Source organism: Panthera tigris, chromosome C1, assembly GCF_018350195.1.
Source record: "Panthera tigris isolate Pti1 chromosome C1, P.tigris_Pti1_mat1.1, whole genome shotgun sequence".
NCBI classification, from domain to species: domain Eukaryota; kingdom Metazoa; phylum Chordata; class Mammalia; order Carnivora; family Felidae; genus Panthera; species Panthera tigris.
Genome location: NC_056667.1, coordinates 212,068,381 through 212,094,676, shown reverse-complemented (window position 1 = coordinate 212,094,676; position 26,296 = coordinate 212,068,381). Strand labels below are relative to the sequence as shown.

The window sequence follows — 26,296 nt, the reverse complement described above, 5'->3', positions numbered from 1 at the left end:
GAACATGAGTGGGGGAGGGGTAGAGAGAGAGAGGGAGACAGAATCTGAAGCAGGCTTCAAGGCTCCAAGCTGTCAGCACAGAGCCTGACGGGGGGCTCAAACCCATGAACCACAAGATCATGACCTAAGCTGAAGTCCAACACTCACCCAACTGAGCCACCCAGGTACCCCTGACTATGTGTTTCTAACAAGCTTCTCCAAACAACATATTCTCCAATTCTCCCCACTGAGCACCGTATTTGTTTCTGATTTGTTGTGTTTCAGTCTCTAGTCCATCCTTCATTTTATTTTATTTTTTTTAATTTTTTTTTTTAACATCTATTCATTTTTGAGACAGAGAGAGACAGAGCATGAACGGGGGAGGGTCAGAGAGAGAGGGAGACACAGAATCCCAAACAGGCTCCAGGCTCTGAGCAGTCAGCACAGAGCCCGACGCGGGGCTCAAACCCACGGACTGCGAGATCGTGACCTGGGCCGAAGTCGGACACCCAACCGACAGAGCCACCCAGGCGCCCCCCCATCCTTCATTTTAGAAGCCAAAAGCTAGAAAGTAGATTCAAAAATGTTTTCCAGTCCCCCAGGGCCTTACTTACATACTTTCCCCAAATCTAAGACAGTTATAAGGGATGAGGTTCTAAGGTTTCTTCCAGCTCAGAAGCTCCATTTTGCTAGATGCTAGAATCCCATTAATAAGCTCCAAGAGACTAAGTGCACGTTCTTCTGCAGTCCTCAGGACCATCTCTCGTCTTCATGAGGCTACTCTATCCCAGGAATTCCAAGTTCTCAGTCAGCGAAGCTCACTCTAAAGCAGACCCGCATTAATCCACCCATTTTTAGTCAAGGCCTCTCACATTACCCCCATTTCAAACTGGAGCTGCTTCTAAACCACTACCAGGGGGCGCCTGGGTGGCTCAGTTTACTGTCCGATTTTAACTCAGGTCGTGATCTCGAGGTTGGTGAGTTGGAGCCCCGCATCAGGCTCACGGCACAGCACCTGCTTCAGATCCTCTGTCCCCCTTTCTCCCTGCCCCTCCCCCACTCATGTTCTCTCACTCTCTCGCAAAAATAAACATTTAAGAAAATTAGGAAAAACCAACACACCATCAGCCCAATCCATTTCCTCCAGTGTATATCCTGCACTACACATCCTATGTAAAAGCCAAGACAGCTTTTCATTCTTTAAAAAATAGTACTTCTAAAAAAAATAGAAGTACTTCTGCTAAACTCCAGGTCTTCAATATCCAAGAAAAACTTTAGTTAAGAAGCAAAAATAATAAGGGGGGGGGGGGGAGCAAAGACTGCAAAATCGATTTCCCTAGTACTTAAAGAGCATGGAACCTACTGTATTAGAGAAGGAAAGAATGACATACACTTTTAAGAAGGGAAGAATTTCTTTTACCAATATTTTTTATGTTTAAAAAAATTTTCAACTTTCTTGCAACATTTTCATTCCAGGAACAGCACTGAATTAAATTCTCAGGTGCAGGCTCTGGCCTACAGATGAAGGATGACAACTCAGCATCTTACAAATGCCAACAGTGTAGCATCGAACCATCTCTTGAGTCATCTTCGCCTGTCATCATGTGACAAATGAAACCGATTTAGATATACCACATTCATAACAATTCTCTTTAGAAAGTAGGATTACTAGGGATTCTCACTTTAAAGCACACATTTTAATACCGTTTAATTTTTTGTTTCTTACAAAAGTATGAATTACTTTTGCAATCAAACAACAATACATATACATACATATGCACACATATATCTTAGCTCTATTTAGCAACAGAACAGAGTCTATTCAGGCTATTGCTAAAAAAAGAACAATTACGCTTTATTATAAAATCAAGTTGGTTCAATGGTTTAAGAGGAGACACTAAGCAAAAATTTCAGCATGGTCTAAGAACATCCACTCGCCTTTCCAGAACCTATTCCTGCAGAATTACACACATTTTGTAATTACCAGCCCAGAACTGAAAATGAATGCCTCTTCATACAGTTAAAACGATAGCAGAGAATTTCTCATTTTAACAAATGTTGCCAGCATTGTTTTCATTTCTCTACATAAGATAAATTGATCACATAGGAAGTGTCACTTCGTAGCTTCCCTGCTTAGTTCAATAGGTAAAAATACCTCAAATTACTTATACGATTGCAATGCAGAACATCTCAGTAGTGTCACATCCAACACAATCAACACTTAACAGACTTTCCTTGTGACAGATGACACAGGGAAAAGCTACCAAGTTTGATTTAAATGAAGTAAAAAAGCCAATATGAAAAAAAATGGAGAAACCATGTTCCCCAAAGGTTTATTACTAATCCTTCAACCACGGTTTCCCAGGCACTAAGTGGGACGTTACGGTCAGTGCCACGCAAAGCAGAGACCAGCAGCAGCGCAGCAGCACTTGGGAGCTCGGTAAAAATGCAAACTACCAGACCTCAGCACAGACCAACCGAATCAGAATCTCTAGGAGTGGGGTCCTGAAATTTGTATTTTAACAAGCTCTCCTGGCCCTTCTGGTGCTCACTAAAGACTAAGAAGCAATGCACTAAGCTTCTAGAACTGGACTGAACACACCCCTCTTTCTTAACTCGCATGCACTTCCAAATAGTCACAACCATACTGGCAACGACGCTGGTGTGGATAAGGATACTAAATGTAACGTTAGAGAAATAACCTCAGGTAATCTCGGGATATCATCTGTGAAACAAGAGGGATTGTTTTAATGTCTAAACATCTAATTCACTGTGTAATTTCAGCCTAACAGGTAAAAGATCCAACTGGCTGAACAAGTGAATAGAACAGAACCTCATCATTCTATGAAATTCATATCTGAATTAGAAAGAAATCTTCTCCCAAAACAAAGCCTTCCCTGACCACCCAAACTAAAAACTAGTGCTTCTCAACTGGGGGCGTTTCTGCCCCTCCCCTCCAGGGACATTTGAGACTACCTAAAGACATTTCTGACTGTCACAACTGAGGAGGGTCCTAGGGCATCTAAAGGGTAGAGGCCAGGGGCGCCTGGGTGGCTCAGTCGGTTGAGCGTCTGGCTTCAGCTCAGGTCATGATCTCACAGTTTGTGGGTTTAAGCCCCGCATCAGGCTCTGTGCTGAGAGCTTACAGCCTGAAGCCTGCTTCGAATTCTGTGTCTCCCGCTCTCTCTGCTCCTTCCCCGCTCATGCTCTGTCTCTCTCTCTCCTTCAAAAATAAATAAAAACAGTAAAAAAAAAATTTTTTAAGGGTAGAGGCCCCAGGTACTGCTCAACACCTCACAATGTTCAGGACAGCCTTCTTTCCCAACAAAGAGTTACCCAGTCCAAACTGTCAATACTGCTGAGGCTGAGAAACCCTGATCTAAATAAGGTTCCCCAGTCTTCTTCTAGCCTAGCACATTTTTCTACTTCCTTCATTACACTTATCACTCCTGAAATGGCCTGTTCATCTCTGTGCACAGTGATTATCCCCAATGTCCACTCAAAGCTCCAGGAGGACAGGGGCTTTGTCATCACTGCAACCACAGTGCCTACAACAGGAGTGGCAAGTGGCAGAACTCAACAGACATTTGATGAATTAAGAATTAAAATATAAAAAGCAGGAAATTATCACCAGATGAAAGAATGGTATAGACTAGATTTCACCAAAGACATAAAACCTGTGAAAAACACTAGTGACTGGTGACTGACTATAACCAGGGCTCAGGAGGCTCACTGAGACATCCTCTCCAAAGATCTCAAACAAAAATTCCAAGAAAGGGATGTGAGTCTAAATATAGAAGAAAAAACCTAGAGCATAGTGTGTCTAACAAAGATGGATCAAAGTCTGAAGACATTAAAAGAAAAAAAAAAGTTTGCTTTTCAATGCAGGTTTCAAATGAGTTTGCCAATGCTTATCATTAAAAGATGCTTTGGCAGAGCACCTGAGTGGCTCAGTCAGTTAAGCCTCTGACTCTTGATTTCAGATCAGGTCATGATCTCACAGTTCACAAGATCAAGCCTCGAGTTGGGCTCCACCCTGACAGCACAAAGCCTGCTTGGGATCCTCTCTCCCTCTCTCTCCCTCTCTCTCTCTCTCTCTCTCTCTCTCTCTCTCTCACACACACACACACACACACACACGCACACGCACGCGCACACTTACGCTCTCTCAAAATAAATAAATAAACTTAAAAAAAAAAGATGCTTGAGTGGTGCCTGAGTGGATCAATCAGTTAAGCATCCAGCTCATGTTTCTGGCTCAGGTCTTGATCTCAGGATTGTGAGATCGAGCCCCACTCCGTGCTAGGCATGGAGCTGGCTTAAGATTCTCTCTCTTTCTCTCTTGTCCCTCCTCTGCTCTTGTGCACATGGTCTCACTCTCTCAAAAATAATAAACAAAATAAAGAAGTGAAATCTCTTATCTTAAATAAATTAAAAAATTAAAACATGAGAGAGAAAAACATCAATTCTAAGAAGTAACCAAAATCACAAAATGCCTGTGGATAAAACTAATAAGACAGATTTAAGATCTAAAGTAAATTTTAAAAGCATTTTCAAAAACTCAAAAGACAGAGGCACCTGAGTGGCTCAGCTGTTAAGCATCCAACTTCAGCTCAGCATGGAACTCTGTGCTGACAGCTCGGAGCCTGGAGCCTGCTTTGGATTCTGTCTCGCTCTCTCTCTGCCCCTCCCCTGCTCGCCCTTGGCCCTCTCCCTCTCTCTCTCTCTCTCCCTCTCTCTCTCTCTCTCAAAAGTAAATAAACATTAAAATTTTTTTAAAAACACACGAAAGACCTAAACAAATAAACAAACCCTGCTCTTGACCAGAAAGACACAAGATTATAAAGATGTCAGCTGTAAATTAGTCAAAAAATTACAACGTAATCACAAATTCAAATCATGATTTTTTTTTTTTGACAATCTCATCTTAACAATCAAATGGAAGAAAAAAGGCAAAGGATGTGAATAGCCATTATTCCAAAGAAGATATATTCATGACCAACAAGTTCATGAAAATATGCTCAACACCATTAGCCATCAAAAAAATGTAAATCAAACCACAGTGAGGTTCCCTTCACGCTCACTAGAAAGGCTGTAACAAAGCAAAACACAAACCAGAAAATAACAAATATTGGCAAGGATGTGGAGAAATTGGAACTTTCATAAATTACTGGTAGATACGTAAAATGGTTCAGCCACTTTGGAAAACAGTTTGGAAGGTCCTTGAAAAGTTAAACATAGAATGAGCATATGACCCAGCAACTCCAATTCTAGGTATATACCCCAAAGAGTTGAAAATAATTATCCAAACACTTATACACATAGGTTCATAGCAGCACTATTCACAATAGCCAAACGGTAGAAACAACCCAAAAGTCCATTAATGGATAAATAAATTGTGGCATATACATCAAATGGAATACTTTTTTGGCCATAAATAATGAGGTTTTTTTGAAAAATTAGCCCATGCTACCACATGGATGAATCTGAAAAACATTATGCTAAGTGAAAACAGCCAGACACAAGACCATATACGATTCCATGTATATGAAATATCCAGAATAGGTAAATGCACAGGAACATACAGAGATTGATGGTTGCCAGAGGATAGGGAGAGGGAAGAACAGGCAGCAACGCTTAGCAGGTACAGGGCTTTCTTCTGGAATTAGATAGAGGTGGTGGTAGGACAATACTGTGGATGTACTAAATGCCACTGAATTGTTCCCTTTAAGGTGACTGATTTTATGATGTGAATTTCACAGCAGCAAAAAAACTTTTAAGTATCAAATATAAGAGGAAAATGCACAGAATGATGGGAAATGTTTGCAAGAAAGAGTAACGAGAAAAGATCTGTTCTGGGGCACCTGGGTGACTCAGTCGGTTAAGCATCCGGCTCTTGATTTCCGCACAGGTCATGATCTCATGGTTCATGAGATCAAGCCTGGCATCAAGCCTGCCCTAATAGAGCAGAGCCTGCTTGGGATTCTCTCTCTCCCTCTCTCTCTCTGCTCCTCCCCAACTCACAGGCTCTTTCAAAATAAATAAACATTTAAAAAAAAGAAAAGAAAGTCTTCTTAATTAAGACAAAAAACACAGAAACCAGAGGAAAAGACTCAAATTTTAAAAATTAAAAACTTCTGTATACCAAAAGAAACCACAATGACCAAACAGACTGAGAAAAAATATCTGCAATATATAAGAATTCAAAGATTAATATACAGAAAATGTCAAGACCTACAAGTCAATATGAAAGAAGTAAACCAATTAACACAAAGTTAGGGGCACCTGGGCAGCTCAGTCAGTTGGGCGTCCGACTTCGCCTCAGGTCATGATCTCGTGGTCTGTGAGTTCGAGCCCCGCATCGGGCTCTGTGCTGACAGCTCAGAGCCTGGAGCCTGCTTCGGATTCTGTGTCTCCCCCTCTCTATGCCCCTCCCTGCTCATGCTCTGTCTCTCTCTCTCTCTCTCAAAAAATAAACGTTAAAAAAAAATTAAAAAATAAAAAGTTAAGTTAAAAAAAAAAAAAAGAACAGGCCAAAGATAGGAGCAATCACAAAAAGAAATATTCAGATTTAATTGGTCTTTGGCCTAGGCATGGGCATTAAATCTCCCCAGGTGATTCTTATGTGCAGTCAGGATAAAAAACCCCAAAATGACACCTATCTGAAAAACGGGGAGTGTCCAGGCTGCGCAAGGTAAAGTATAAGGGGGAAAGACACCAAAAATGAGCCATCTTCAAGGACTTCTACCCAGTCACTGAGGTACGGCCCTGAGAAATGGGTTCTGGAGTGCCTGGAGATGGAATACCCCAAAGGAAACCAGGTTATTTTTATCCAGTCAGAAAGCATTATCTTTTTTTTTTTTTCTAAAAGGCAGAAACATAATCTTATTCTTTATGAGACTAGTGAGGAAAATTATTAAGAAATAAAATTATGGGGTGCCTGGGTGGCTCAGTCGGTAAGCATCTGACTTTGGCTCAGATCATGATCTCACAGTTCGTGAGTTCAAGTCCCACATTGGGTGAGTTCAAGCCCTGCTTCAGGTGAACTTGTGCCCCCTTCGGGTGAGCTCGAGGCCTGCTTAGGGTGAATCCCACTTCTCTCTCTCTCTCCCTCAGCCCCTCCTAGGATTCTCTCTCCGCCCCTCGCTCACTTACACCCATTCTCTCGAAAGAAAGAAAGAAAGAAAGAAAGAAAGAAAGAAAGAAAGAAAGAAAGAAAATAAATTATGCTAAGTACAAGCAGCCCAGGATTAATTATTTGCAAAATGTGACCAAAGCAGACACCCATGTTCTAGGGAGAAGCAAATCACTAAAAAATATCTGCATTATGATTCCATTCTACAAACTTCAAAAACATGCAAAATTAAGTAACAGTTTAAGGATACAAATGATGTGACCCAAGTATAAAGAAAATATAAAACATAGGTTACTTCTGAAAAAGAAAAGGAGAGGTGGCATTACAAACAAGAATGTAGATCTTTAATGGCAACGGCAATTTTTTCCTACACTGGGTGGTTGGTTACATGGGTATTCACCGTCCTATTACTCTGTACACCTTACACATGTTTTGCATATGCTATTTTATAACTTCTCAGTATTTAATAAAAGACTACAATTTTAAAAAAAATGAACAATGTGGGAATAAACAGGCACAGCATACAGCCAGTGATCTTGTAGCAGCTTTGTATGGTGACAGGTGGTAGCTACACTTGGTGGTGAGCATAGCATAACATATAAAGAAATTGAATCACTATGTTGTACGCTTGAAACTAATGTCAAATGGTGTCAACTACACTCAAATTTAAAAAGTAAAACAAAGAAGACTAGATTCAATGTTTGCCACTGAAAATCTGCTGGGTTCTGTTATCCTTCTAAGTAGACACCTGTTAGGAGTTAGCAAAATCCTTGATTTTCCTCTTCTTCTAAAGTTGCATTAACAAGGAGATTTATGGGGGTAGGGAGGGTTTACAGTAAAGAATGTACTACAGCAATGTATTACATGCAATGTATTACAGCATGTAATACAGCAATAATGCACCCTTTGATCAAACTCACTGAGAATCACTAGCAATCACTTCGGGAACTCCAGCACAGAGGGCGCTTGCCAGAACTCAAGAGTAAAAAGGTTTGCAAAGAAAATTAAAAGCAATGCAGGAAGAATGATGTAATTTGAACGGTAAGATTATTTTTCCATTAATTAGTTTTGAATTGATTGAAACTCAATGAAACCCTGGTTGAAACTTCAGCTCTCGATTGAGATACTGAACAAAGATGAGAGTGAGCCCAGTTGAGCACGTGCAGTGTCAGAGTCAACGCTGCACGTAGTGGGCAGTTGTGAGTTCAAGGGCAGTACCGCGTGTATTCTTCCCTCCCAGCCAGAAGTGAAAAAGTCCAAGAGAATCAGGCTTGGGCTCTGCCCACAACACTATCATCTGAGCATTCCTTGCATTAGAACAGTACAAGATTACACAATGACCCTTAAGTTGAAGCAGGATTCTGGCTGCCTGAGGAAGTGGGATATTCTTTACGTATGGTAAGATGACTGCTGAGACAATCAATAGATGAATTAGCATAAAGTATGCTGACTTGTTTGGAAGGAATTTTATGAACACAGGATTTGAGACTTCTTATACAATAAGCAATGCAATCACAAGTAGTAATAAAGTATAATTAATGGTACTATAATGTTATTAATCAATCAATACCTGTGAATTATGTGCAAGACTATACTATGTAATGAAAACAATTTTTAAAGACACCATCCCTTTGTCAGAAGCATGCAGCAGTTGAAGAGGCAGGGATATTAGAAAGTGGTGTAAAAAAGAAAAGAAAAGAAAAGAAAAGAAAAGAAAAGAAAAGAAAAGAAAAGAAAAGAAAAGAAAAGAAAAAAAAAAAAGTGGTGTTAAAGCCAGACATCAAAAATACTCCACAAATTCAGGCCAACCTCCCTAGTCATCTGCTTTCCATATCCCTACCCAATTCAGCTAAGCGCATGCCCCAATCTCCCAACCCCACACACTGAAATACACTTTTCTCTCCTCCTCAAATGCTTCACCCTCATTAGAACAACCTCCAAAATCTTACCTGTCCTGAAAGTTTCATCCCAAATGCTTCCTGCATCCTTAGAAGTCTTTCTGACCTACATACTCTCTTAAGATCTTGCATAATTCTTCTCTATTATGATTCCTTCCCTACTCTTTTTAGTTCTGTATCTTATCCCTCCTATTGAGGCAGGAGTAACAGAAAGAGCAGAAGTTGTGAAAAACCTAGATTTAAATCTGAACACTAACTATCTAACCCTGACCAAACCAAACTACTTTTCTTTTTTTTAACTTTTTTTTAGGTTTATTTATTTGAGAGAGAGAGAGAGAGAGAGAGAGAGAGAGAGAGAGAGAGAGAGAGAGAAAGTGTACACGCATGCAAATGGGGACAGGACAGAGAGAGAGAGGGAGAGAGAGGATCCCAAGTAGGCTCCAGGCAGCACGGAGCCAGGTGAAGCCAGATGAGCAGCTAGAACTCACGAACCGTGAGACCATGACCTGAGCTGAAATTAAGAGTCAGACACTTAACAACTGAGCCGCCCAGGTGACCCCCAACCATCTAACTTTCTTAAGCCTGTTTCCAAACATACAAAATTAAAAAATTATTAAATGTCTTGCCTTACTTCTTTAATAAATAGGATATGTGAAAGAGAGAAAAAGAGAGACAGAAAGACAAAGATAATGTAGAAATGTTGGAAATAACAAAAAAGGACAGGAAAGTAACAAAAAAGGACAGGAAAGTAGTGTTACTAGAACTGTATTCTGTATGTTCAAAAAGAAGAAAGACTGAATGGGTTAAGAGACACTGAAGATATAAAAAAGATCCAAATCAAACATCTAGAGTTAAAAACTATGATGCCTGAAACGAAAAATACACTGGATGGGATTAATAGCAGATTAGACACTGCTAAAGAAAAAATTAATAAACCTGAAGATATAGCAATAGGAACTATCTAAAATGAAAAACAAAAAAGAGTAAATTAAGAGAGCATCAGTGAGTTAGGGGACAACTTTAAGCAATCAAATATATGTGTAAGTGAAATCTGCAAAACGGGGAGAGAAGGTGGAGAAAGAAAAAATATCTGAAGAAATAATAGCCAAAAGTTTTCCAAATTTAATAAAACTATAAAACCATAAATCCAAGAAGTTCAATGACACAATCACACACACAAAAAAAAAGAAAGAAAACTATGGTAAGAGATGCATCATAGTTAAATTGCTTAAAAGCAGTTTAAAGGAAAAATTGTAAAGGCAGCTGAGAAAAAGGCACATTAAGTACAGAGAAACAGAGGGGTGCCGGGGTGGCTCAGTCAGTTAAGTTCGGCTCAGGTCATGATCTTGTGGGTTCAAGAGGGGAGTCCTGTGCCCAGCTCTGTGCTGACAGCTCAGAGCCTGGAGCCTGCTTCAGATTCTGTGTGTCTCTCTCTGTGCCCCTCCCCTGCTTGCGCTCTCTGTCTCTCAAAAATAAACATTAAAAATTTTTTTAAAGGGGTGCCTGGGTGGCTCAGTCGGTTAAGTGGCCAACTTCGGCTCAGGTCATGATCTCGCGGTCTGTGAGTTCGAGCCCCGCGTCAGGCTCTGTGCTGACAGCTCAGAGCCTGAAGCCTGTTTCAGACTGTGTCTCCCTCTCTCTTACCTTCCCCTGTTCATGCTCTGTCTCTCTCTCCCTGTCTCAAAAATAAATAAAACATTAAAAAAAATTTTTTTTAATAAAAAAAAATTTTTTTTAAATAAAGTACAGAGAAACAGAGATAAGGATATCAGATCTCTTGTCAGAAACAAGCAAGGTAGAAGATACTGAGTCAAAATCCTTCCAACACCAATAGGAAAAAGCTGTCAATCTAGAATTCTTTATGTAGCAATTATATCTTTGAGAACCAAAGGCAAAACACAAACTTCTTCAAACGTGTGAAAGCTAAAAGAATCATCACCACCAAGTCTGCATTACCAGAAACATCATAGGACATCCTTAAGGCAGAAAGAAAAGAATAGATGCAAACTATTTCAGAAAATTAAAGGAAAAAGAATGCTTCCCAATTCATCCCAAGGTGCCAGCATTACTCTGATACCAAAACAAATTCAAAGATATTACAGGAAAAAACATCTAAACCAGTATCTTTCATAACCATAGATGCAAAATTTTTTTAACAAAATTTCAGGAAATCAATTCCAACAATATAAAAAAAAAACAATAATACATCAGGACTAAGTAGAGTTTATTTCAAGAATGCAATGTTAGTTCTGATATTTGAAAATCAGTATCATTCACCGTATTAAACTAAAAATGAAAAACCATATGATCATCTCAGTAGACTCAGAAAAAGCATTTGCCAAAATCCAACCTCATTTCGGAAAAAGAAAAAACAAAAAAACAAAAAAAACCTCTCAGCAAGACTTCTAGGAATGGAAGGAAACTTCCTCACTGACAAAGAGCATGTATAAAAAGTCTACAGCGGGGCACCTGGGTGGCTCAGTTGGTTGAGCGTCTGACTTTGGCTCAGGTCATGATCTCATGGCTCCACATCGGCCTCACTGCTGTCAGCACAGAACCCGTTTTGGATCTTCTGTTCCCCTCTCTCTCTCTGCCCCTTCCCCACTTGCACTCTATCAAAAATAAACATTTTAAAAAAATTTTAATAAATAAATAAATAAACATTAAAAAAAAAGTCTACAGCTATTATCATACTTAATGGTGTAAGACTAAGCACTTTCTTCCTAAGATCAGAACAAGACAAATATGTCTGCTCTCACCACTTCTATTTAACACTGTACTGGGAATTACAGCCAATGCAGTAAGAAAAATAAAATCAACAAAAGATTAGAAAAGAAGAAGTAAAATTGTATTCACAGATGACATAATCTTTATGTAAAACATCCAATGGAATCTACAAAAAAAGCCTAAGGAATAAGTGGGCATAGCCTAGTTGACAGAGAAGATCAATGCACAAAAATCAAGCATATTTGTATAAGGAGCAACAGTCAAAAATACAAATTCGAAAAACCATCATTTCAACAGCATCCAAAAATATGAAATATGCTATGTCGTACACCTGAAACTAATGTAACATTTTGTCAAGTATACTTCAATTTAAGAAAACAATTAGAAAATATATATGAGGGGCGCCTGGGTGGCTCAGTCAGTTGAGCGTCCAACTTCAGCTCCGTGAGTCTGAGCCCCACATCAGGCTCTGTGCTGACATCTCAGAGCCTGGAGCCTGCTTCAGACTCTGTGTCTCTGTCTCTCTCTACCCCTCTCCTGTTTACATTCTCTCTTTCTCTCTCTCAAAAATAAATAAATGTTTAAAAAACAGTTGTTTTAAGAAAATACATATGAAATATGTAGGGATAACATGACAAAAGATGTACATGATTTGCCCAGTGAAAACTACAATTTTCTCAGAGAAATTAAATAAAACCTAAATAAATGGAGACTACAGCATGTCCATGGGTTGGAAGACACAACATCATTAAGAGGTAGTTCTCCTCAAACAAATCTATAAATACAATACAATCTCAAATTCTCAGGCAGAGTCTGGAAAAGTTGACAAAGCTGATTCTAAAATTAATATAGAAATGAAAAAAACCTTTAAGAGCCAAAATCTGGAAAAAGAGCAGCAACGCTTACTCCAAGTCCTATTATAAAACTATAGTAATCTAAACAACGTAGTATTGGCATCAAGACAAATAGATCAATGGAACAGAAAAGGGAGTCCAGAAATAGAACAACACATATATAAGTAGATTTCCAACCTATGCAGAAGGCAATTTAGTGAATAGTCTTTTCAACAAATGATTCTAGAACTGGATTCTATATTCAAAAAAATGAACATTAATGGCTAAAACAAACAACTCAGGAAACGACAGATGTTGGCAAGGATGTGGAAAAAGGGGAACACTTCTGTACTGCTGGTGAGAATGCAAACTGGTGCAGCCACTCTGGAAAACAGTACGGAGGTTCCTCAAAAAATTAAAAATAGAACTACTCCATGACCCAGCAATTGCAATACTAGGTATTTATCCAAAGGATATAAAAATGCTGATTCAAAGGGGGCACATTGACCCCAATGATTATAGCAGCACTATCAACAATAGCCAAAGTATGGAAAGCGACCAAATGTCCATCTACAGATGAATGGACAAAGATGTGGTGTGTGTGTGTGCGCGCGTGTGTGTATAAAATGGAACATTACTTGGGGATCAAAAAGAATGAAATCTTGCCATTTGCAACAATGTGGATGGAACTAGAGTGTATTATGCTAACTGAAGAAAGTCAGAGAAAGATAAATATCATATAATTTCACTTATATATAGAATTTAAGAAACACAACAGATGAACATAGGGGAAGGGAAGGAAAAAGAAGATAAAAATAGAAGGAGGCAAACCGTAAGAGACTCTTCTTTTTAAATTTATTTTTAATGTTTGTTTATTTTTGAGAGACAGAGCATGAGCAGGGAAGGGGCAGAGAGAGCAGAAGACACAGAATCCAAAACTAGCTCCAGGCTCCAAGCTGTCAGCACAAGAGCCCGATGTGGGGCTAAACTCACAAACCACAAGATCATGACCTGAGCCGAAGTCGGATGCTTAACCAACTGAGCCACCCAGGCACCCCCATAAGAGATTCTTAAATACAGAGAGCAAACTGAGAATTGCTGGAGAGAAGGCGGATGGGGGGATGGGCCAAATGGGCGATGGGCATTAAAGAGGGTACTTGCTGGGATGAGCACTGGGTATTATACAGAAGTGATGAATCACTGAGTTCTACCCCTGCAACCAATACTACACTGTACTTTAACTGACTTGAATTTAAATTTCAAAAAAAAGATTATAAAAAAAAGAACTTTAATCCATACTTTGTACTATACATAAATATAACTCAAGGGACACCTGGGTGGCTCAGTTGGTTAAGCGTCTGACTTCAGCTCAGGTCATGGTCTCATGGTTCATGAGTTCGAGCCCCCATCAGGCTCTGCTCTGATGGCTCAGGGCCTGGAGCCTGCTTAGGATTCTCTGTCTTCCTCTCTCTCTGCCCCTCCCCCACTTGCACATGCAATACATACAATCTCTCTCTCTCTCTCTCTCTCAAAAATAAATAAAACACAAAAAAATTTTTTAAAAACTCAAAGTGGATCATAGTCTAAATCTATAACCTAACAAAAACTCCTAGAACATAGGAGAATATTTCAGTGATGTTAAATAGGAAAAGATTTCTTAGGTAAAGTAACAAAAACAGCAACAAAAGAAAAAAATTGTAATTTGGACTTCACCAAAATTAAGAACTTTTGCTCTTCAAAAGACACCATTAAGGGAATAAAAAGAGATAAGGAAAAATATTTGCAAATTTGAAAAAGTACTTATATCCAGAATATATTTAAAAAAACTTCTAAAATTCAGTAATAAAAAAACACAGAACCCAATTAAAAATGGACAAAAGATTTAAACAGACACTTCACCAGGGGTGCCTAGGTGACTCAAATCAGTTAAGCATCAGACGTCAGCTCAGATCATGATCTCACGGTTCATGGGTTCAAGCCCCATGTCAGGCTCTCCACCCTCAGCACAGAACTTACCTCAGATCCTCTGTCTCGCTCTTTCTCTGCCCCTCCCTTGCTCACTCATACACATGCCCACACTCTCAAAAATAAACATCAAAAACAAAACAAAACGTGGGGCTCCTGGGTGATTCAGTGGGTTAAGCATCTGACTCTTGATCTTGGCTAGGGATATGATCTCGTGGTTTGTGAGTTCAAGCCCCGCACGCATCAGGCTCTGTGCTGAGAGAGTGGAGCCTGCTTGGGATTCTCTCTCTCCCTCTTTCTCTGCTCTCCCCCCCCACCCAAAATAAATAAACTTTAAAAAAATAAAAAATAAAAAAAATAAAAACAGACACTTCACCAAAGAAGCTATGTGAATAGCAAATAAGTTCATGAAAAGATATTCAGCATCACCAGTCATTCGAGAAATATAAATCCAGACCACAATGAAATACCACTACACATCTATTAGAATGTCTGAAGTTGAAAAGACTGGCATACCAAGTGTTAACAAGAATGTGGAGGGAGTGAACTTTTTTTTTTAAGTTTGTTTTATTTTTAAGTTTGTTTATTTTGAGAGAGTGCACAAAAGTAGGGGAGTGCCAGACGGGTGGGGGGAAGAGGGAGACAGTGAGAGAGACAGAGAGACAGAGAATCTTAAGCAGGATCCATGGCCGGCACCAAGCCCAACGCAGGGCTCAACCCCACAGACAGTGAGATCATGACCCGAGCCAAAATCAAGAGCCAGATGCTTAACCGACTGAACCACCCAGGCGCCCCAAGGGAGTGGACCTCTTATACACTGCTGGTAGGAATACAAAATAGTACTTGGAAGTTTTGACAGTTTCTTTCAAAGTTAAGCATACAAAAAGAACAACAAAAGTATATGTTCACACAAAGACTTGTACACAAATGTTCATAGCAGCCTTCTTTGTTACCAGTTAAAAACTGGAAAGAACCAATATGTCCATCAATAAATGAATGTATTAGTAATCTGTGATACATCCATACAAAGGAATATTACTAGGCATGAAAGAGGAATCAATTATTGATATACTAAAAAACGGGAGTGAATCTCAAAATAATTATGCTGAGTGAAAAAAGCATAACTACATGCTGTGTGGTTCCATTTATATACAACTCTAGGAAATCCTAGGAAATGAAAATTAATATATAATGACAGAAATATCAGTGGTTATCTGGGATGGGGACCAAGAAGGAAAACTCTGGGCGTGATGGATTTATTCACTACCTTGTTTGTGATGATGAGTACATACATATGTCAAAACTTAACAAACTGGGAGCACCTGGCTGGCTCAGTCAGTGAAGTGTGCAACTCTTGACCTCAGAGTTGTGAGTTCGAGCCCCACACTGGGTACAGAGATTACTTAAAAAGCTTTAAAAAAATTTTTTTTAACTCAAACTGTATACTTTAAATATGTACAGCTTGTAATATGACAACTATTACTCAGTAAATCAGTTTTTTAAAAATATAGTCTTAACTAGTAATCAGTAATCCTTTAAATAAAAATTGGGCCCTAATTCATTCATGTAAAATTATTCCCTGTTAGTAATGTGCATTTTAGTCATAAAATTCATGGCTCATCCTTATTTCCGAGCTACTAAGAAAGACTGATTTAAACTAGCAAAATTCAGTAAATCATAAAGAAAACAAATGTCTTATTGGAGCAAAAGAGCTCTGAACAACTCAAATATTTTTTCATTTAAAAAAACTTAAAGGGGGAGCCTGGGTGGCTCAGCTGGTTAAGCATCTGACTCTTGGTTTCAGCTCAGGTCATGATCTCAGTGGGTCTCTTTCAGCTCAGGTCATGATCTCTTGTGGGTTCGAGTCCCACATTGGGCTCTGTGCTGGCAGTGTGGAGCTTGCTTGGGATTCTCTCCCTCTCTCTCCCTCTCCCTCTCTCTCTCTCTCTCTCTGCCCCTCCCCTGCTCTCTCTCTCTGTCTCTCTCAAATTAAATAAAAACTTAAAAAAAAATGATAATAAAATAAACCTAAAAGAACTAAAAAGAATAATAAGCCATGCAAACTGCTGCTTTTATTTTAAGTAGGATTAAACAAAAATAACAATGTGCTATTATCTCTTCCTTGGTATCGTAACTGCTGCTGTGGTTTCATATTCAATCCTTTAAAATGGATTAAAGCTGACCATGGCAAAGAAAAAGAAGCAACTATTTCCCACGTGGAGAAATGCTCTCTAAATGAGGAGAAGTTAAAGAGAAATGTCTGGGGCTTCTCTCTGGACCCCTCAGCACGGAGGCAATCACTACCAACCTCTCTTCCTCATCCAAGTCTAATGGGAGAAACAATCCAATTTCATTAAAGGCAATCTGCCCAGGAACCTCAAGAGCGGAGTTCCTCCATCAGCATCGCACGACGTTCTGCCTCCTCGAGGTTTGGTCATCCAAGCTCTCCAGTCTACCAGATAACAATACTTTCCTTCATTTAAAAGGTTTTTAAGACTTCCTACTGTATCAGCCTACTTCATTACTCGCCCTCTTCTTTATAGTCCCGCACTATTTATGTTGATATTCTCATGCCCACCGTTGATGCTGATATCGGAACACGGTTTACAGAAGTAGCATGATGCAGTGTCACGGAAGGAATGTGGGCTTTGGAATGAGACACGGGTCCATACTTTGGTCCTAACACATACTGCCTTACGACTTAAGTATACTCCCTGAGCCTCAATTTTCTTATCAGTCCAAGAATCAAATCATCTTTCTCATTGGACAAAACTTGGTATCAATGACATAATGCATATGAATTATTTGACACACAGGAGAGGTGGCTCCATAAATGATAAGCCCCTTCCTCTTCTTTACTTTCTAATTGGAAGGCATTTTTCTGAGGCAGGTACCTCTATCAGTCCTTATCAGTCCCAGGTGATTTCATGAGTGACATTTTCCCTGTACTCTGTGCCACATTACAGTCCTTCCCTGCCAGTATGAACACTGTCTCTTGTCTGCCAACGCTGGTGCATCCCAGAGGCAGCTGTATTAGGATGTAAGAAAAGAATCAAAAGTAGTTGGATGGTACACTCATGTTCAGAGCAGGATTATTCACAACAGCTAAGCCGTGGAAGCAACCCAAGTGTTCACCAACAGATGGATGGATAGGCAAAATGTGGTATAGGAGGAAACTCTGAGGCACCTGGGTGGCTCAGCCGCTTAAGCGTCCCACTTTGGCTCAGGTCACAATCCCACAGTTCATGGGTTCAAGCCCCATGTCGGGCTCTGTGCTGACAGCTCAGGGCCCGGAGCCTGCTTTGGATTGTCTCCCTCTCTCTCTGCCCCTCCCCCGCTTATACTCTATCTTTCTCTCTCAAAAATAAATATTTAAAAAATATTTTAAATTGAATTAAATTTAAAAAATTAAAAGGAGGAAATTCTGATATATGCTACAATATGGATGAACCTTAAGAATATTATGCTAGGGGTGCCTGGGTGGCTTGGTCAGTTAAGTGTCTGACTTTGGCTCAGGTCATGATCTTGTGGTTTGATTTCGAGCTCCGCATCGGGTTCTGTGTTAACAGCTCGAAGCCTGAAGCCTGCTTCAGATTCTGTGTCTCCCTCTCTCTGCCCCTACCCCACTCATGCTCTGTCTCTCTCTCAAAAATAAATAACATTTAAACAAACAAACAAATAAATATTATGCTAAATGAAATAAGCCAGTCACAAAAAAATACTGTATGATTCCACTTCTGAGGTACTCAGAGTGCCCAAAATCACAGAGACAGAGGTAGAATAGTAGTTGCCAGAGGCTGGGGAGAGGAAAGAATAAGTTGGTGTTTAATGAGCATAGAGTTTCAGTTTTATGAGACAAAAAATAGTTATGGAGATGGATGGTGGTGATGTTTCCACATCATGAATGTATTTAATACCACTGAACAGAACACTTAAAAATGGTTAAGATGGTAAATTTTACCACCATAGGAAAAAAAAAATAGAAAACTAAGTCTCTTTGGACTAATAGTTGACTAAACCCAACCACTTCCAGTCTCAACATGAGAGTTAATCTCATAATTGCAACTCTGGGACATCAAGTTCTTGCTATGGTTCCAAAAAATGCTATCTGAAAAGTTCTCGTCAAATCCTTCTATCTCCCTTGATGTGACACAAAGGAGCAGCTCTGTGGGGAATAAGCTTAGGAATAATTCCCTGAGCCTGCACTGATGGGTCAACAAGGCAAAAAGAATTACAAAGCCATAGGATGCTCACACCCAAGTGTGGGTAAACGAGATTGGGTAAATAAGTATAGACAGGGCAGAGGCCCCAAGATTGGGGGGGGGGGGGGGCAAAGGTATATGAGATTAGGTATTCAGGGCGAAAAGGCCCCCCAATTTAGTACTATAGCAGAAAGCTGCTTTCACAGGAAGGAAGAACCAAATTAGGTAAACAGGTAAATAGGGTGATAGACCACTGAGGGGTGAAGCTACCCAGAGCAGAGCTGATTAGCAAAAGAAAGGTGGCTTTTGACCCTGAGGTTGCATTCTCTGTCTGTCTTATCCCCTAGGCTGGCTAAGATAAACAGACACAGCACCTCAGGTCTACCCTTAACATCCATCTGCCCGGCACCAGGATTTTGGTTTATATAGACCCAAACCCCTAACACCATATATCTTCAAAACCCCCTTTCCCTCATGCCCATGAGTTAATGTTCACAGATTCATTATCTCTTTGTGCACGCCCATCACATTTGTAAGCCTTCTGATCTTAACAAATATGGAGCAAGGACCCTTATTTGGGGCTCTTGTCTTCTCCCAGACATTAGCCATCTCTCACATTTTAATCCTGGGTCCACTCTCTTGCTGGACCAGAGAGAACTTTAGACCCAGAGTCTATGACACAGCTCCACCACTACCTTCCATCTAATAAAGACAACAAGAATCTGGCTGTCTCCCTGATGTCACCAGTAATGGCATGGACAGTTGGACCTCAGAGGGATCTACAGAACCATTCCAGGCCCACAGTCTGATTTGTGCAAGTGCTCAGTAATATTTGAATGAAAATGAACTTTACTTTCCACAGCAACTCCCCATTTAAAGCAAAAAAAAAAAAAAAAAAAAAAAAAAAAAACCAATTTTCAAAAGGTTCAATGGTCATTCTAAAAGCTGGCTTCTAGGGGCACCTGGGTGGCTCAGTCAGTCAAGCGTCCAACTTCGGCTAGGGTCGTGATCTTGCAGTTTGTGAGTTTGAGCCCCGCATCCAGCTCAGAGCCTGGAGTCTGCTTCAGATTCTGTGTCTCCCCCTCTCTCTGCCCCTCCCATGCTCATGCTCTATATCTGTCTTTCAATAATAAATATTAAAAAATTTAAAAATAAATAAAAAATAAAAACAAACTGGATTCTATAAGGCTACTTATACAACACTACAGGAATACAAAGTCCGGGATAAAATGGGAAAACTGCAAAGAAAAGTTTACAAATCTTCCCCGTCTAAGAAAATGCTTTGTTATGTTTTTTTGTACTTAAAATATGGAACCATCTCAAAATTGTTTCCAGTCCAATACCCAAAATCAACTGACCTGATTCTGAGGTGAGGCATTCTGAGATAAGCACTACAAAATGTGATACAAATATGATTCTTTCAAAAAGCATTTAGAGCAATAAAACTCAAATCTACTAGGAGCTGGGGGGGGGGGGGGGGGGGCAGGTGCTGGAGGAAGAAACAGGAAGATGTTCATTGGGTACAGTTTTAGTTTTCCAAGATAAAAAAAAAGTCCCAGTGATCTGTTACACAACAGTGTAAATATAGTTAACATCACTGAACTGTATACTTAAAAATGGTTAAGAGGGTAAGTTTTATATTATGTGTTTTTATTGCAATAACTAAAAAGAAACAGGTCTCAGAAGTTAGTGCCCTAGCAGTCATACTGATGCAAAAATATTTCAAATCAACTAACTTCTAGTGTCCAATACTAATCCCTAAAATTCCTTTTCTCTCAATTAAGAAAAAAAAAAGTGGACACATCTCGCTGGTAGGACATGGAAGCTTCTCCAACTACAGTAACACTGAGGAAGCACGTTGGGGAAATGAGGAAGAAGACGATACAAATACTAAGCAAAGGTAGAAATACAAAGCAGGCTATATAAACACAATGTAGCAGTGTCATCCCCACCTGCAATCCAGCAGAAGTCTCTAAGTAAAACGGTATAGAGACTTCTCTTTACTCGAAAGATAAGAAAAACTCCTCAACCTGCTTACAAGGCCCTGTGGCCCACCTCTCCAGCCCCCTCCCACCAGATTCTTCCAACACTCTTCCTGTTCTCTACATAGAGCTGTACCCTAAATCTCCAGTCCTCCCCATGAATGCCTGTGCTGTCCTCTCCTGCCCTTTGCCTGTGCTGTTGGGTCTGACTGGAACACTCTTCCTTTCCTGTGCATCCTTCAGATCTTAGTTCAAATGTCGTTCCCGTGACTTCCCTAAATCAAAAAAAGAAAACAAAAAAATCTGCAGTTTCACATTCGTGTGATTATTTGGTAGCATCTGCTGAAGACAGGAGCCACGGATGTGTTCACTCTCCCCCATTTCCAACAAAAGCACAATACACCAAATAGGCACTCAAATACTTTGGAAAAAGTGAATAAATGGCCACTAAAACTATAAGAAAGCAATAAAACACTGTAAGAGGTCTCCTTAATGAATCTTTGAAAGACATCCAAAGCAACTGAGCCTAAAATCCCTATTCAACTCCTACAGGGAAAAAAAAAAAGTCAATTCAGATGCCTGTATCAATTTCTCCGGTCCTTCTATGTCTCTACGCAAATGCTGAGCATCAAAGGCTGATGGGTAAAACATACAAACACACACACACATACACTGCAGATAAAGCAAAACTACTCCTTGTTGAGTAACCTGTTTTTGGTATTTCTTGATACAATGCCTCCTACATAGGAAGCACTCTGGAAATAGCTGTCAAATATTAAAAGCAACATTTCACAAAACTCTTAAGTATATAGGAACTAGTAACTAACTTTACTGAAAACTGTGGTGTCTCATATAAAAGTAAGACCATCACAAAAGCAAAGGAATGAATCTCTTCAGTGGCAAAGCCTCCTGATATTAACCCTATTCATTTAGATCTCAAACAGAAAAAAAACGCCAGACTGATTTTTACTAAGAGTGAAATAGAATCAAGTGACCATAGAGCTTTAAATAAGGACTACAAAATGTCACGTGCACACTTAACATACGAAACTGTTTAGGATTCCCTGTCCCCTCCAATACAAACACAAATTGTACCTATACTTTAGAGATATAATCCATAAACATGTTACAGAAAACTCCAGCCCATACTGCTCTCTCCTCTGATTCTGTATTTAAACAAATGCTATTTTGTAGTTTTTCCAATAACGTAATGTGTACGGTCTCTTATTTTGTATCCTTTCACGTACCTAGAACACTGTGGGTGCTCGTTAAACACTTACTATACCGTGCTGATTAATGGATTTTGGTATCGAAATTCCTGTACTTTTATTCCCAAATGTCATTCCCGAAAATTGTTCGCATGCCTGCTTTAACTCTTTCATCATTAATGTTTATTTATTTTTGAGAAAGAGAGAGGGGGGAGGGGCAGAGAGAGAGGGAGACACAGAATGTGAAGCAGGCTCCAGACTCTGAGCTGTCAGCACAGAGCCCGATGCCGGCCTGGAAGCCAACCATCGTGAGATCAAGACCTGAGCTAAAGTCACTCAACTGACTGAGCCACCTAGGCGCCCCTAACTCTGTTATCATTAAATATAAAATTGTTATCTAACAATGTTCAAACAAGGTTTAGAGTTTTCTTAGTACCACACCTACAAACTCAATAAAGGGAGGTTTTCAGTATCACTGGGTCTTTTCAAATGCAAATCAGAGATATTAACAACACCTGCCCCTACTTTTTTCAACGTAGCAAAATTCACTTGAAATTTTTCCCAAAGGTAATCAGTCCCAGGGAGAGTTCCTTCCGTAGAAAATTGGAAGACACAAAATCTAAGCTACATAATACTAACCGCACATCACTAAAAACAGGAAACCTAATCCCCGGGAAACGATCAGTTGAAAATATTCAATTACAAGAGTCTCCACGATCAACAAAGCAGATAAAAGACATCGCTTTGGAAAGCGCAAAGCAGCAGGCAAACACCAAGCATTCTAATTAAGCGGCTGCCCTTCCCGGCTCCTCAAGGGTTCCATCCCTGCCAGTCCCAAACACCTGTATCTGGACCCATAAGAACGCGTCCACAGGTGACCCGAGCCTCGGGAAGCGTCCTCTCTACAGCAACAGGCTCTGCTTAATTCTGGTTTTCTTATCCGCGCCCCTAACGGGGCTACGAGAGAGGGCCGGCGGGACCCGGCGCGAGGAGCCGGGCCTGACAGGCCCTGTCGGCGGGGAGCGGGGGAGAGGGGGGCGTGTGGTGGGCAGGGGCGACGCCGGAGCCGGGGAGCGACGCCCGAGGCGGAGGGCGCTCGCCCAGGACCGGCGCCGCAGGTACCCCGCTAAGCGCTGCGGAGACGTGGCAGGTCAGACCCGGGGCCGGTCCAGGGAAAGGGTCGAGGTGGGGCGCGCGGAGCGGGGGCGGGGAGGCCTCACCGTCGCTCCCGGGAGGCTGGCGCCGCCGCGGTCCCGCAGTTGCTAAGGAGAATGCTCTTCCGGGTCAGGGGCGCCGCTGTATAGAAAGCAACGGTGGCCGGACGGGGCCAAGAACGCCGCGCGCCTCGAGAGCGCGGCGGAGACGGTGGTCGGCCGTCGTTCCTCTGCGGTGGTGGTGGCAGGAGTTGGCGAAGGGCCAACGCGACTTCTGTGGCCTCGCCTCGCGGGGGCGATGAACTGTAGCCGGTGGCTCTAGCTGGGCGACCCCGGCCGCCGCGGCCCCCTGCTCGAGAGCCAGTCAGCTGCGGGAGCCCTCCCGCCCCTGCGCGGGAGCCCTCCCAGCACGGGTTCGCGCCCTGCTTCTAGGCCCCCCGGATGTAGCCACGCCCGTCCTTTCCTGGCACAGGGCTTTACTCTTTCTTTCGTTTACTAGATACTTGGTTGTTGGACACCTGCTCAAGGCTCGGGGCAGGACTGACACTGGAGATGCAGAGATGGGCAATCCAGGCGGGGTCCCTGCCGCCAGAATGCGCAGACTGGTGGGAGCGCGGGCAGACAGATACTGCTTACCTGGGTGGGCTAAGTATGGGAAGCTGTGGGAGCCTACCCGGACACGGGTAGGGAAAAGGTTACTTCAAGCAAGTAAAAGGGTAAGGAGGAGTGTTTCAGGTACGAGAGTAGGCTCGTTTGAGACACCGACCGAAAGGTCAGTGTGGCCTGCCCAGGGAAGTGCGTAGAGAGGAAAGAATGGAGCCTAGAAAACATCAACATTGTAGTTGTGAACAAAGGAAAAGGAACCTCCAAAGAGCATTCAGAATGTTCCTTGAAGGGGGTACCTGGCTGGTTCAGTCGGTAGAGCATGTGACTCTTGATCTAAGGGTTGTAAGTTTGAGCCCCACTAGGGGTGTAGAGATTACTTAAAAATAAAATACTAACAAAACAAAACAAAATTAGAATGTTTGGTTGAAGGACTGCTGAGAAGACAGTGGGAGAGGAAAGAATTCCAGTAAGGAGGTGGTCACCAGTGTCAAATGCTGTGACGATCAAGTGCCTAGTGGTGACCATAAAAAATCAAAATTCAGGAATAGGGCGTCAAAGTCGACAGTAGCTTGAATCTGTGTAGTGAAGGAGTCCGCCACCATGTGCTCCACATTAACACAAGGAAAAGACATACATTAAATTGTTCCTGAATGCCTTAATGTTTTTTAAAGTATTTGTAAATTTCGGGATTCTTCTAATACCTGAAGTTCTTGAAGGTGGGAAATATTTGTTTAAAATTGGGTCTCCAGTGCTTGCCGCAAAGAAAAGCCTTAATCACTGTCTGTTTAAAGAATAAATGAACCCACGAGCCTTTGATTTTTAATGTGCACACAGGTCTGAATCCTCAGCAAGACTGTGATGTAGGCAAACCTTGTCTATTCAAACTGTAGATGATGGAAGAAGCCCAGCAGGGGCAGGAAGCAGAGGATGGCAAAGGATTCAATGGGTGGGAGGAGCCCCAACGGAGCCGGGGATGGGAATACCCAGAAAGGGAAAAGAACAAAGTTTTGATAACATAAAAACTGGGGTTTCAGAGCCAGAAATGGGAGATGAAGCCAAGGAAACCAAAAATATTAGAAGCAGGAATACAAGGGACCCCTGGGTGACTCGGTCGGTTAAGCATCCAACTTTGGCTCAGGTCATGATCTCGCGGGTTCATGGGTTCGAGCCCTGCCATTGCGCTCTGTGCTGACAGCTCAGAGCCTGGAGCCTGCTTCGGATTCTGCGTCTCCCTCTCTCTCTGCCCCTCCCCTGCTAGCTCTCTCTCTCTCTCTCTCTCCCTCTCTCTCAAATAAATAAACATTAAAAAGTAGAAGCAGGTGTAGAAGAACAAGGACAAGAGCAAAGGAAGGACAATTATTGTATGTAAGTTCCACAGGCAGATCCCATTTGGGGACAGCTGGCAGAAAGTGTGTCAGCTAGTGTGAAGGCTACAGGGCTGGGTGGACATCATCTAAGTAGAATGAGCTCTGGGCTTCCTCATGTGGGCAAAAGGAAAGGGTGAAAGGCTTGCCCCACAAGCATACCTCCAGTCCAGAACCAGTACATTCTCATTATATCAAGTATTACAACAAGCTCACCCAGAAGTGAAATATTCTTCTCTAAGAGACTACAAGTCTACCCACAATGGATGTGACCAACCATCTGTGAGAGTAAACCATGAAATTTGAAACGTGTGGCTGAAGAGTTTAGGAACACCCAAAATATCAGCCAAGGGACACTAGGTGTAACATGAGCACGGCAGGACCAGAAAATGGTTATAGTTAAATCAATTATTATGTGAGCGGAAGGGAAGCTAAATCAATTATTATGTGAGCAGAAGGGACGAAGTGAACTTGTAATATAGAAAAAGCCCCAAATCCATGAAGTACAAAAGATAAAGTCTATTCCCGCATCCTCCTGACAGCCTTGAATAGAGTATCAATTCTAAAGAACTGTGTTCAGTTGAGCCAAGGTGATTCATCAGGCTCAACTTGGCTGGGGTTCCAGGAGATTTCAGTGGTGCCTCAAGAGATGGAAACTTATCATTTCTATGATGGGCATATTTTTAGAGAACTGCAGGAAGTTGTGGGTGAACCCTGTACTTCCAGAATGGTGTGGGCAAGAAAGGTTCCAGGTGATGAGCTTTGTCTGACTTTGGTCTCTGGATGATGGATAGCCAATTAATGGTGCGAAATGCTTTGGGCAATACCCAGAATATGAACAAAGGACCAGGGTTACCATGCCATGTTGGTATATGAAGTGAGCCATCTGCTACCTCCAGAAGAATCCCATGCTGGCATTGAGAGGGATTGTGTCTATTATGAAATACAAGCCTTCCTGGGAATTTAGGGAGTATAGACAGCTACAGTGCCCCAGAGTTTTCCAGGTGCAGCCTGACCCTGATTCCTGACCACCACCACCCCCAACTTGGTCTTCTGTACTAATATCCACCCAGTCACAAAGGCAGACATCCAGACACCTAGGAATCATCCGTGACTCCACTGTCCCTCACCACCACACCCTCACCCTGATAGCCCAATCCAAAAACAAGTCCTGTAAACTGTCTCGTTCCCCCACGCAATTCTACTGCCACTAATTACCCTGAAAGTAAATAACCAAGCAACT

The 26,296-nt window shown here is 41.4% G+C and overlaps 1 protein-coding gene across 3 annotated transcripts in view; it reads right to left on the bottom strand.

Moving 5' to 3' along the window:
* The window catches only part of DIS3L2 (DIS3 like 3'-5' exoribonuclease 2), a 346,637-nt gene extending 322,945 nt beyond the window's left edge, over positions 1 to 23,692 (bottom strand). The window contains exon 1 of one of the 3 annotated variants that reach the window (XM_042995635.1): positions 23,150 to 23,692. The gene's annotated coding sequence lies outside the window, so the exon portion shown is untranslated. Of the gene's footprint in view, positions 1 to 22,771; positions 23,084 to 23,149 lie in introns of those variants that run through there. The other 2 variants (XM_042995640.1, XM_042995639.1) reach the window with 2 other exon arrangements.
* Positions 23,693 to 26,296: the final 2,604 nt, after the last annotated feature.